We start from the raw sequence: 14,062 nt of genomic DNA on the forward strand, positions 1-14,062 counted from the left end.
CATTGGGCAGAGAGTTCTGCCATACAGACAGACAGGCAAACATGTGCTAGGCTTCAACCTGAAATGAATCAGCTTATTTTTAGGTTTAAACTTCCCGTCAATTACTATAGTATTACTTCCACTAGTACACAGGAGGACTGGAAACTACATTAAAGGGAATTTGGGAATATTCCAGTTAGATTACTCTCCATGTCTTTGGACTGTAGGAGGAAACCAGGTTACCCAATGGTGCACCTGTACTGTACTGTATTTTCTATACAACCTACATCTGCAAAAGATCTGTGGTTAGTTCTCCAAGATGTTTGGAATGACCTCCCTGCTGATTTCCTTCAAAAACTGCACAAAGGATCACACCAAATACTGATTTGACCTGGATATACTTTCCATTTTGTTAATTGATAAACATAAACTATTTACACTTCTATTTTTGTAAGCATTCATATGGCATTTTACCACATTTTTTCACACTTGCTTAAAATTCCTGCACTTTCTGCTCTTGCATGATCTTCCAAAATTAATTGTTCAAGCAAGTTGTTTCATGCTTTCTTTCAAGCTGTTTAATTTACATTTTTCTTGTCATTGTCCTGTGTTCTCTGATTTATCTCTTTTGCGCTGTATTGTTCTAAAGAGTGGTTATTCGAGTCACCATAATCGTCTAGTAATTTGCTCTGACATTTCTTTCATAAACATCTACTACTTACTAAATGGTTTTTGTTTTTGCATCATTCAGTGTAACCTCTTAGGAGATCAATTCTGGCACCAATAACAGCCAAAGCCATTGAGATTACTATGAGATATAGACAGAGATATAAAAATAAGAATGACAAATAAATAAATATAGCAGCATGTAGCTAATTTAGGTTCATGAAGCTGCCAGAAATTATTTAATAAGCCATATAATTATTATCCTTTATATCCCCACAAATTATGTATTATCTAATTCTGGTTTAGCATTTAAGTAAATAGGCAAATGTGTAAATACATAAATAAAGCAAAATGAGATAAATTGCAATATTTTATTTGGAATATTTTGGAAGTTAAAAAGAGATTTAAAAAACCTAAAATATGTAAGAACTCTGTTAAAAATATGTACTTTTAAACTAATGCTTCTTAAGTGGTTTGGGGTTCCAATTAATCTGATAAATAATAATAATAATAATAATAATAATAATAATAATAATAATAAGCAAAGTTTAAATACATTTTAAGCCTTTTAAATAATATAAAATGTAAAAAAAAAATGCCAATAGCATTTATTCAGGTTATAAATTACAAATAATAAATTATAAACTGCAGGAGGTCATAACTTTTGCCTTACATTCTCTTACAAAAAAGAAAAATTAAACCGCATTTGAGTCATTTATAAATAAGTCCCACATTGCTTCACAATTTCGTCTGTCTTCACTTATCGTAAAGGGTGTGACATTACAATTACTAGAAATCTATACTAAGGAACAGTTATAAGAAACACCTTAGTGGTGCAGCTTGGACACATCCTCAGTGATGAACCCAGGGTCACAGGGTGTTTCGGGTCTTAGATCATCAGACACCCTCACCTGAGCGACCCAGCCGGGGATGATCAGACCCCGACTTGTGTCCAAGCAGCGGACTAAGCCATACGTCGCCCCTTTTTATCCACAGCCACCTAGAGGCTTTCTCCGCTGCCTCACAGATGTTTCTGGTGGCTTTTCTTTCTTGAGCACCTCTGATTCCAAGCAGCCTGAGTGATCGGTGCAGGCTCTGTCCTGGGAATCCTCTGCAGCCAACCTCAATTGGCTCACAGCGGGCCCTCCACCCTTTCCGCCTGCAGTCCTCCACCAGTTCCAGATACTTCGCCTTTTTCCGCTCAAAAGCTTCCTCAATCCGATCTTCCCAGGGGACTGTGAGTTCCATTAGCACCACTTGCTTTGTACTTTCTGATGTTAAAACCATGTCTGGCCTGAGTGTTGTGCTGGTAATGTGGTCTGGAAACTTCAGTTGCCTCCCCAGATCTACCTTCAGCTGCCAGTCCCCTGCTGTGGATAGCAGACCAGCTGAGACCTTTGACTGTGACTGAGTCTTCTCCCCGGCCCTGACGAAAACAATATTTGGCCTTACTAGGGGCTGGTGCTTACTTTGCTGGATTCCAGCACCGATGATATCAGCTACTGCCTTCAGCACCTGGTCGTGGCGCCATCGGTACCTCCCCTCTCCCAGTGCTTTTGGGCAGCAGCTCAAGATGTGCTCCAGCGACCCTCTTGCCGGGCACAGAGGACAAGATGGTGCTTCCACTAGCCCCCAGCAATGCAGATTAGCTGGGCTCGGTAGGACGTCATACACTGACTGGATCAGAAACTTGAGTCTTGCTGGCTCTGACCTCCAAATTTCTGACCAGGTGATTTTCCTAGTCAGTGCATGCTCCCAATTGGTCCAAGCTCCCTGCTGAAGCATAGCCACCATTTTACTACGCCGCTCCTCTTCCACCTCTGCTCGGACCTCGCCCTGAATCATTTGCCGTCTGACCCTCCCCAGCGCTCTGTCATAGCGCGGCATTTTATGACAGCCGAGTCCTGCTCGCCCAACCGCCACAGACCCTACTAGCACACCATGCCGCAACCTTGCCTCTGCCAGCTGGACTGCCTTCTGCGCCCTCCACTTCCTTCCAGTCCTGACCTCTATGCCTGCAGAGGAGACTCCGGTGTCGGATGAGTCTCTGTACAGTAACACCTCCCTAGCTCTTGTTACTTTGAATTCCTCTGTAAGGCCTGAGAACGGGAGCTGGAGCTTGTTGGTGTGCCCATACAGGGCAATGCAGCTCAGGCTCTTTGGCAGGCCCAGCCACCTACGCAGGAACTGGCTGATGTTTCTCTCCAGGGTCTCCACCGTTGTTATTGGGACCTGGTACATCAACAGTGGCCACAAAAGCCTTGGCAGAATGCCATGCTGATATATCCAGGCTTTAAATTTCCCGGGGAGGCCTGCCCTGTCCACTGCTGCAAGCCAGGTTTTCAGCTCTGCGTGCATAGCCTGGATTGCTGCTGTGTCTCTTAAAGTCGCATCGAAGAGCTTCCCCAAGCTCGTCACCGGCTTCTCCGTCAATGATGGTATCTGGAGCCCGTTCATGTGGAAGCGGAATTTAACCTCAACTCTCCCCTTCCTCAACACAAGGGACCGGCATTTAGCTGGCTTGAATGACATTCTCGCCCAAGATGTTAACCTTTCCAGACCTTTAAGAAGCCAGCGGCACCCTGGCACTGATGTTGCTGTGACTGTTAAGTCATCCATAAAGGCTCTAATTGGCGGTTGTCGAGTGCCAGATCTAGAAAGAGGCCCTCTGCATTCCACTTCTGCCGCCTTGACAAGCATGGTCATCGCTAGAGCAAACAGCGTCACTGATATGGTACAACCAGTAATGATGCCTTTTTCTAGGCGGTGCCATGCTGATGTTATAGATCCAGATGTAAATCTCATACTAAACCTACTGTAATAGTCCTGTATGAGATCTGTGATCTTCTGCGGAACATGGTGCATCGTCAAGGCTTTGGTCACCAGCTTGTGAGGAATTAATCCTTAGGCATTTGCCAGATCCAACCATATGACTGACAAATCTCCTCGGTTCTCTCTGGCCTCTCGAATCAGCTGGGTGACCACTCCAGTGTGTTCAATGCAGCCTGGGAAGCCTGGAACCCCTCCCTTCTGCACGCTAGTATCAATGTAGGAATTCCTCAGGAGGAAATCGGTCATGCGATTGGCAAGGATCTTAAAGAAGATCTTGCCCTCTACGCTAAGCAGTGAGATGGTACGGAACTGCGAGATGTCACTTGCGTTTTCCTCCTTCAGTATCCACACACCTTCGGCATACCTCCACTGCTTGGCTACCCTGCCTCTTCGCCATACTACCCTGATTCTCCACAGCCTCTTCAGAAGTCTTGGGCAGTGCTTGTATACTTTGTATGGCACGCCACTCGGCCCTGGTGCTGCACTGGTCCGTGCAGCCCTGACCATGTTCTTGACCTCTGCCAGCGTTGGCTCTTTGATGTTGAATTGGCTGGATGGTAGTGGTGGTGAAATTAGTTCTCTGCAGGGGCCCAGGTCTTCCTCCCTCTGCCGGTCGCTGTATGTTTCAGAGAGATGGCGATTGATGTCGTCTTCTAGGCACATGAGGGTCCCACTTCGCTTCTGCCCAAGCAGCTTCTTCGTAAACCCGAAAGGGTTAGCTATGAAGGCAGTGCGCTTGCGGGCCCTCTCTCTACCCTTCCTCCTGTGCCACTCAGCACGACGTAGGGAGATGAGCTTTTTCCTAAGGATGTCCCGGAGCTCAGTCAGGGCGGGCTTTTCTTCCTCGCTCGCCTTCTTAAAACGTTGTTTCAGGGACTTTAAGTCTCTCCTGAGTACAATGATCTTATTCTCTCGCCTGTTGGGTCTGGCTGTAGTCTTGGCCTTTGGCTGTTTGATACCAAACCGCTCAGCACCGATGTAGATGATGAAGGTGCACATCGTTTGGAGCTGCTGGTCCACACTCCCTTTTGATGATGCTTCCAAGGCGCCATCTACATCTTTATCGAACTGGCGCCACTCAAACTCCTTGTGTGCCGCTGGCCACAAGACCCTGCGATGTTCAGATGGATTGCTGGGTGGAGCACGCTGAGCTTGGAAGTTCTGAACACTGTGGGTTGACTCCGGGTCCTGCTCCTCCTCCGTCTCACCAGGGGCCTTGCTATGCACTGCCTCTGTGTGTTGTTCAGCTTGCTCCTTCCTCGTACAGCCCATCTTTGTCTGATGGATCTTCAGGCCTTTCAGGTTCTTGCAGCTTTTGCCACACATACAAGATACTCTCATCGTCGTTAATCCTTTGCTCATGTTCTGCACCAGAAGGTCCGTCCGTGTGGGGTGCTCATCCTCCCCCCCTCTCGGGCACCCCTGGGGGTATATTTCATTCGGGCTTTCTGTAGCTTAGTTGGGTGCTCCCTCACGGGAGCTGCAGCTTGGGGTGCTAACCCTCGCTGCCCCGGTTGCCGTCTCTCCGAGCTGTCCACTGTCTCTCCAGCCGTCACTACACTGTTCGTAGTCGTCATCCAGCCTTTCCTGGATGTCACTGGCTATGCCAGAAGGATAGTTATAAGAAACACCTTAGTGGTGCAGCTTGGACACATCCTCAGTGATGAACCCAGGGTCACAGGGTGTTTCGGGTCTTAGATCATCAGACACCCTCACCTGAGCGACCCAGCCGGGGATGATCAGACCCCGACTTGTGTCCAAGCAGCGGACTAAGCCATACGTCGCCCCTTTTTATCCACAGCCACCTAGAGGCTTTCTCCGCTGCCTCACAGATGTTTCTGGTGGCTTTTCTTTCTTGAGCACCTCTGATTCCAAGCAGCCTGAGTGATCGGTGCAGGCTCTGTCCTGGGAATCCTCTGCAGCCAACCTCAATTGGCTCACAGCGGGCCCTCCACCCTTTCCGCCTGCAGTCCTCCACCAGTTCCAGATACTTCGCCTTTTTCCGCTCAAAAGCTTCCTCAATCCGATCTTCCCAGGGGACTGTGAGTTCCATTAGCACCACTTGCTTTGTACTTTCTGATGTTAAAACCATGTCTGGCCTGAGTGTTGTGCTCGTAATGTGGTCTGGAAACTTCAGTTGCCTCCCCAGATCTACCTTCAGCTGCCAGTCCCCTGCTGTGGATAGCAGACCAGCTGAGCCGGCCCTGACGAGAACATAGGATATCTAATTAAAATGCACTTCAATCACGTGTCACTTATTACCAAATCATCCAGCTTTATTAAAGAAAGGGTTGCTGCAGAAAGTGCATCACTTCTGATACAGTGTGTGCGGTGTAATGGAAACAATGAGTGCTGTGCCTTCATTCATACCTCTTTTCTCCTCTTTGAGGTAAGAACTGATTTCCACTTTTTGTTTGACAAATCTTTGCAAATGCTAAGGTGTTTATGAACTAAATGTGACATAATGAACCTCTTAAAATTTTCTACTTGATTTAAATTTCTTAAATTAACATGACAAAAATATGCAAAGTATAATATATTGCCACACAATATGTTATTGCAGCTTCAGTTTGGCATCCGTGCAGCAGGATGTATATGAGGACCTCTGGAGTATGAATATGGACATCGCAAACAAAACTCTCCAACTTGACTTCATGCAGCAAATGCAATCCAACAGTCTACAAGCTGAGCGCTATGTCAACTTCACCTTGCAGGACATCAACTATGTGCGAGAGGTTACCGGTATGCTGAAAATAATGAGCAAGAAGGTCAAAAAACCAAAAGACCTTAGTGACTTAATAACAGGAAGATACAACAGTTACAAATCATTTTTGGACTTATTAATTCAGCAATATTTCTTTAAGGTAAGAGCCGAAACAATGCAAAAGAAATTACAATGTACTGTAGACGTGATATATCTCTGTTATAAATATAATTAAATTGACATTATGTCCCTGAATACAGAATGCAGCTTCTATCAAACCAACACCAGCCATGAAGAAATATCTGGCAACTTACAGACAGGCGATGACCAAAGACCCTATTTACTTTGCTGTAGCTCTCGTGCCCTGTGCAAGGCTCTGGGTGTGGCTGGCCAACAACGTGGAGTTACCACCTACCAATGTCTACCACACATGGCAAGAAGACAATAAGAATGGAAACCCTGAAAAGGATTACAGAGATGTACTGAACAAATATCTAGATACAGCGGAAAAAATCAACGTAGCCAAGGCAATTTTCCGCACGCAAATGCAGAACGAGCATGACTTTTTTGAAACTTCTTGAGCTGATCATATTTTAGGTTTGGCAGGCTTATGCTTTCTCATAAAATTGCTTAAATACTAGATAAACCCTCATGAATTAGCCACCACTGTTTTAATTAATTGGCGTTGTTAATGTTGTTAATGAAGTTTTTGCTTTAAGGCATAAGACATGTTTTTCAGGAGAATCATTAATTTTAAAATGTAATATTTATGTGATTAAAAGCATATATTTAAAAAACTTCATGTGTGAATTTCTATTCTTTTGCACTGTCTGCATGGGCTCCCTCAGGGGGTTTTGGTTTCAAAAATATTCGGGCTGGTTGATGAACTGGTGACAATGAATTGCCCTCATGGTCAGAATCAGTGTGTGTGTGTGTGAGAGAGAGAGGGAGCGAGTGCATGCGCGATCGCGCTTCTTACAGAATCCAGATTCCCGTAAGTCAATAATGAAAAAATTAAATAATAATAATAATAATAATAATAATAATAAATGAGTGAACAAGTAAGGCAACAAACTTAAACTTAACAGAAACGTTGAAATAAAAACATTATTTTCTGCATTGCAATTTTAATCTTCGGCACTTAAATTTTTTGTAGTTGTACATTTCAAATTGAAAGATCATTTAACCATTTAAAAAGTAATTGCAAAAATATAGACCTTACTAAATTGCCTTTCAAAAAATATTTTCAACTGAGAATACTATCTTAGGCAGCAGAGTGTACTAGGTTAGCACTATCGCCTTGGGTCGGGGGTTTGATTCCTGCCTCTTGGTCTATGTGCATGGTGCATGTTCTCCCTGTGCTTGGTGGGTTTTCCTCCAAACAATCCAAAGACATGAAGATTAAGCTAACTGGTGTTCCCCAATTGCCAGTAGTGTGTGAATGAATGTGTGGTTATGTGGATGTGCCCTGCGATGGATTGGCATCCTGTCCAGAGTGTAGCTCACCATGTCTCCTGTATACAAGATAAACCAGTACAGATGAGTGAGTGAGAATACCATCTTTATTATTTTTCAACCTCACCAAGTCAGTCTGCCAAAAGTTTCACTCACCATCTATTCTGCTTTATCCTGTGTACAGGGTCCGGGGGGCCTAGAGCCTATCCCAGGAGACTTAGGCACGAGGCGATGTACACCTGGCTGGGGTGCCAATCCATTGCAAAGCACAAACACATACACACTGTTCTGTTGACTGTAGTAGGAAACATGACCATTCTGCGGGAACCCACCAAGCACGGGGAGATCATGCAAACTCCATGCACACAGACCCGAGGTTGGTCTGCCAACATTCAGGTATTACAGTTAAAATGAAGGGGGGAAAAAAATCTGCATTTTTTTTTATTGCAACATGTTTTTGTTCTGTTCATGTAATTTGACACTGTTAAATAGTATTTCCATAGACTGAAATGGCTCTTCACAAAATTAAATCAATCCTTGCAAGTCAATTTAATACCTGTCCAGCAGAGGACGCACTTTAGCGGGAAATATATTTAATATGGATGGACGCCGCTCTGCCTGTAGGTGGGGCTGTTTATCCGTTTAACCGGCGTTAATAATACTAAAGACAGGCTTTTCCTCTTCCTCCCATGTCGCCTCACTCACTAGGCGGAGGCGTCAGTAGAGACGGGCAGCCACCCGACCTGTGTCAGTCAGTATCCGCCGGAGTTCAGGCGAAATCCGTACAGAAAAGCGCACTCGGTCGGAGGGTTAGTAACGTTAATATCGCAGGCGGAACCGTGTGAGTGTTGAGTGAAACATCCGGCTGTAGGGTTTAAGCGCTGTGGGGTCGAAAACCGCGATAATCAACAATACCCGAGGAGAGGAGCTGCTGTGTGGAGAGAAAAGACGGCATCCGGCCTGCGACAGAGAAGTAGCCGAGGGCTGGTACTCTGGTCTAAGCGGCTCTTATAGTTCCTGGTAAGTGTTTTCCGTGGCATTTCCTCTGTTTTTGTGAGGCCCCAATTGTTTAATGTCTTTTGTTTGTTTGTTTATTGTTTGTTTTCCTGCGAAGACTCCAGCGCGGATACAATGTAACGTTAAGCAGAGAGTTACTCTGTAGCACAGCGGCCGCTTTCATCTACTTAGCGTCCATTTAAATGACTTTTGTTTTTTACTTGAGAAGCTTTTGTGTTTCTTTTTTATTTATCAGAACAAACATACGTGTCACGGTAATGTCTAAGGGTATTTATCGGTATGTGAATGAAAGCTGTTGACACAGAAAGGTGTTTATTCAGTTGTTGGCTGTTGAATTCCGTCGCTTCGGTACATAATCCAGAGTCTGAATCTTCAGAGAGAGAGAGAGATTTAAATGTGTGTGTATACTTGAGACTTGAGTCTTACACTTAGTAAACTGACATGCGGTTTATAGATGTGGACTGAAAGAATAAATCGCCATGTTGTTATTATAAGTGTTGCGTCACTACCGTTTAATTTCCCTGTAAAGCCCACCCCATGTCATGTCCATTCTTTCTGTTTCAGTGTTTCTCTTTCACCAGAGCAGAAATCAAAAAGGGGAGAAAAAAAATCTTAGGGATTGTCCCTTAATTACGAGTTTCAGGCCTCACTTTAAGACCGCATCCAGATGCACTGGAGAGCAATTAAGGCAAGAGTAAATGTCACTCTACAGTGAGGTGTGTGTGTGAGAGGTACATGCAGCATGCTGAGCTGTGTTTATGCAGCCTGTGCTGCTCATTTTCTTGACTGACAGGTGGTGTGTCCTGCCAGTGATGCAGGGACAAACAGTGATCCATGACACTACGGTGGTTTAGGTATAGGACATGCTTTGCATTTAGCTGTGTAAACTGGAATACAGATACAGATGAACATTTTAAGTATTGCTGTATGTTTTTGTGTGTGAGTGTGCAAGAGAGCGCGAGAGAGAATTACTGACTGCTTTATGGTGTCAGAATGGGCTGGTGGCCAAGTTTCTTTTTTTTTTTTTTTGAGCTCATCTCTTTTTCCCAGGCCCTTCACATGGAAATCAGGGTGCATTCAAGTGCTTGGCATACAGCCGGTGCACAAATGACCCAAATCAAGAGGTGTGTGATGTTGCGCTGTTGATGTGCACATGTTTGTCTGTGTAAGTGCCTCGGAGTCCTTCGGTATTCTCTAACGTGACCCACATGGCGAAAGAACAATAGTTATTGTATCAGTTTGCAGAGGGAGTAATGAGCATGTGTACACATGCTCCAGTTGCGGGCAGCTGGCGATCAGGATGAATGATATGTGGGTTATAGCCATGTTGCGGCAAAGAGAAGACATTTTTCAGCATTTTTTTGTTGCTTCAGAGTCCTTTTGTGTACTTGATTATATCCTGCCTGTAATTCAATCATTGTATAATTTACTCATTCAAACACACTTCCTTTTTGTTTTGTTAATGCAATCACTTTTACTGTTTCATTATACCTTTGTTACGACATAACAAACATATCATTTAATTCGTGGGTGAGACGGCGTTGGCGACAAATCACTAAGCAGATCTGTTTACATTTGCCATTACCATCTCAGAAGGTGTAATGACCAAAAATTACTGAACATAAGTTGATTGTGTCTGTATTAAGCCAACTTATATATTTTGATTTATAATGTTTGTTATAAGTTCAGACATATCATTTATTATTTAAAGACATTCATATTAGCAGCCTAAGAAGAATATCCTTGATTCTTTATCACTGGGAATCCCCAGGAGTTCCCAAACCAACTTTGAGATCTTTTAACTCACAAGTCCTCAGCCTGCCTCAGGCTCTTCCTCGAGTGAAACCTACTTGCTGTTGCTTTAGTGGGAGCCAGCCGGTTAGTGTCCACGTTGGGGACCTCAACCACCTCAGCTGGCAACTCTTGAGTAACGGAAGAAGTGGCTCTACTCAGAGGCTCTCAGGGTTTGCATATAATCCAATTAAATTACAGAGAAGAAGCCTAGCAACTGTGGAGGAACCCGTTTTTACCAGCTGTAGTTGCAACTGAATTACCTGTTGCATTTGTTGACTTTGCAAATTTATTTTTCCATGTCTCGTGAAAATGTTCCTAAGTTGTAGCCTCCTTCACTATGAGTGGTGGTGTGCCATGGCCCCAGGCTTGGAGACGCTAAGTGTCCAGTGACACATGGTGGCAAGAACTGTGAACACAAATCGCACTGCACTTACACACCAGATTATATGTATGCGTGTAGATTAGTTTAGCAAAGATTTAGTGACCCCTAAAAAGCTGGTGCACTTCATAGTTTCATGGCGGTGTCAAAACCTGAATTGTTTACCAAATAAGCCAAGATCGTTCTGTACAGCTATCCAAGGCTCATCATGATGTGTGTAAAGTGGGAACATGGGAACTAGGCTTTAATCCTCTAAGGCATATGGTACTGAAGTTTCTGAATGCATAAGACCCCTCGCCATGACACGGTCTCAGTTTCAGAGGGTGTGCTGCATATATGCAGTACATACATCACCCATTTGTAAGACATTGTGCTTATTTTGTAGCAGGGTCTAGTGATGTTCAACCTGAAAATGCTCTGACAGCAAAGGAAAGAAAAGAAAGTGGTGACAGAAGTGCTGGTCTATCGCTCACACATTGATTACCACCATTTTCTTTTAGCTGAGTGCTTAATGTAAGTGTGAGTGAGAAGAAGACAAGCTGACACTGGGCAACCTGAACCAATCTAGACAGCGTAGCTAACATGAGACCAGTAGGTGCTAGGTGCTATCTCTCTATCTCTCTTTCTTTTGCTTTCTCTTAAGGAGCTGACAGTATGCACCATTAGCTTGTCACATATGTTAGAAAGCAGGTTGTGTCTCACGCTCTCACCCACTCGCACACATGCATGCTCCATTGCTCTCATAAAGGCTGTTACCATTTTAATGCAATTAATTTTTATGCATTTAGACACCAGGTCACTATAAAAAATGATCCCGGTATTAGAATAAATCACACGCCTTCTTCATCACCGCAAACCGTTTAATTCATTCTAATTCCAGTGACTGGATCAAACATAATCTGTATGTTCGGAATGTTTTGGAAATAATCCAGTGACTTCATTTTATACCTTGTTATTCAGTAAAATTTTCTTTTAATCTGTCATTTTTTTTTATAGAATTATACAATTTGAACACATCTGCAAAATGCATTAGTCTAATGGTATTCCTTCACAATCAGTGAGTGTTTGTGTTTATTTTAAGCTACTTAAAATATGTTTGTAGCGCACATACTTTAGTCTATGATAATTACCTTGTGTTCCCAGTAAAAACAAGGGAGAATTTTCTGTGCGAATAGATTTCTAAAATGAATTTATTCCATTTTATATTTGAATTGTAGCATCTACAGCATATAGGGTCTCGGTGATGTATTGTTTAATACAGAACCATTTGTGTAACATTTTTATTTATTCATATTGACAAAAGGATTTTACAAAGGGCGTTCAAGTTAACCGGGACTTTTGATTGTGCAGAATAACAGAACACAAACAAGAGAGTGTCATCTACCTTTAGTTCGCTGTTAGTTTTCTCAGTACTACAGAGCTATGATCAGACTATCTGTTTTATGTCGTCATCATCATCACTGCTGAAACGCTGGTCTTCCAGGAACTCGTTTAGTGGAAAAATGGTCTGAACACCAAAAGTAATCTGTTTTTAGTAGGGAAATGCACGACCTTATACTGCCCACTGCACCATTTGCACATTACAGGAACTCAGCTGGGAGTCATTGTCACATCCCCTGTATACTCCTGATGAGAGTGTACACTTTACAAGTTTTTTTTTCCACATATTTGAAAGGCTAGCTTTTCATACATGAGACAGGCAGTTTGATCATGACACCAGTGTACTGGGAAAATGTTCTACCTTGATGGTATCCAAGCATTAGCGAGACTCTGGGAAGTGCTTCAGTGTATCAGATGATTATATTGAGGAAAAAATAGTTTTTAGTCACATAGTAGTGTTCTGTTATTCTACATGATCAAAAGCCTAGTTTTTGTCTTGAACACCCTTATATATATATATATATATATATATATATATATATATATATATATATATTTGTTGTGCACCAGAACTCAATTTAGTGGCCCACCAAGTAGGAAACTCCAGTTGCCAAAAAACATTTCCTCTTTCTCACAATCAGACACCTACACGCTTGTCCACATGCACTCTAATACTCATGAGTCTAATGCACTGCTCTGCAGAATGTCTTTTAGGTATTACATCAAATTAGTTGTATTAGTTGAGCATGATGTATTTCTGGCTATGGTGTATGTAGTGTGCCCTTAAAATGCTGCTATTATCTAAGAAACTTAATCATTATTCATGTCCTTGCATGCCCTTACAGTGGGCAGCCAACCAAAGAGTAATAGTCACATTTTAACTATCGGAAGGCAGGTGGTGTTTGATGCTCTTGTGTCTTATTATATCACTCATAAACAGTATATACACACACCATAAAATCCACTGCAATCATCACTGACTGTGTGATTCAGCCATCTTGACCTACTTGTGCTTTAAGCAGATTTGGAGCTCGATTCATTTCTCAGTAAGCAAAAACGCACTCACCTCACAGGAAGTTGCCTCTTGACTTCTTGAATGAGTTTAGAAGCCACTATTTTCTCACCGATTCAGTGAGATAACATCATGTATTTGTGGGACTTTATACTTGAAACACCTGATTAGCTTGAAGTTTGTGTGTTTTGTTTTTTCGGTCTAGCTCAGAAGGTTTTTTTTAAAAAAAATAAATAAATTATACTCGCTCAGCGAAGTGTCTCGTTTAACCATAGGGGCTGATTTGCAGACATGTGAACTTCGGATAGCTGCTGGGCATTTGGCTTCCAAATCTAAGCCTGTAACTCCACATCACGTTTAATGGAAGCAATTTCAATCATGCAGAGAATGTAAGTGAGTATTATTGAGTTCTTGCCATTAATTTAATGAAAAATGTTGTTCATCCCCCTCCCCCCTCAAATTTATTTCATATTAGAGACACAGTGTGCTTAAATCAAAGACTTAATAAGCATGTACAAATTCTGAATTATTGCTAACTTTTAAATGTCTGCATACTTTTGGTTGAAACCATTTAATGTAAACCAAGGGCCTCACATGCGTCAGCTTCCCTTCATCAGTCATAAGTCATCAGTTCATGCTAAGATTGCTTTTATTAAATTACCTAAATCGCTTAAATTGCTTGTGCGACAAAATGAACAGTGTAGCAGAAAAAAGGCAATTAGGAGGAAGTTACCAAGGAGGAGTCTTAACTTGGTGTAACTTGTCAAAATGTATATTTCCAACTGCCGAATGTTTAGTATAACACTCATATTTGAGCACATTTTCTGGGACTTTACACTTGAAC

General features: G+C 42.7%; 1 protein-coding gene and 1 pseudogene across 2 annotated transcripts in view; one reads left to right on the forward strand and one right to left on the reverse strand.

Annotated features, from left to right (window-relative positions):
* Nucleotides 1-1,508: 1,508 nt before the first annotated feature.
* On the reverse strand, nt 1,509-4,476 carry LOC128534655 (uncharacterized; annotated as a pseudogene).
* A 3,852-nt stretch (nt 4,477-8,328) lies between these two features.
* The window catches only part of cdk17 (cyclin-dependent kinase 17), a 49,195-nt gene continuing 43,461 nt past the window's right edge, over nt 8,329-14,062 (forward strand). For both annotated transcript variants that reach the window (XM_053508238.1, XM_053508239.1), the window contains exon 1: nt 8,329-8,656. The gene's annotated coding sequence lies outside the window, so the exon portion shown is untranslated. The remainder of the gene's footprint in view (nt 8,657-14,062) is intronic.

The sequence above is a fragment of the Clarias gariepinus genome, chromosome 12, assembly GCF_024256425.1.
Source record: "Clarias gariepinus isolate MV-2021 ecotype Netherlands chromosome 12, CGAR_prim_01v2, whole genome shotgun sequence".
Classification (NCBI taxonomy): domain Eukaryota; kingdom Metazoa; phylum Chordata; class Actinopteri; order Siluriformes; family Clariidae; genus Clarias; species Clarias gariepinus.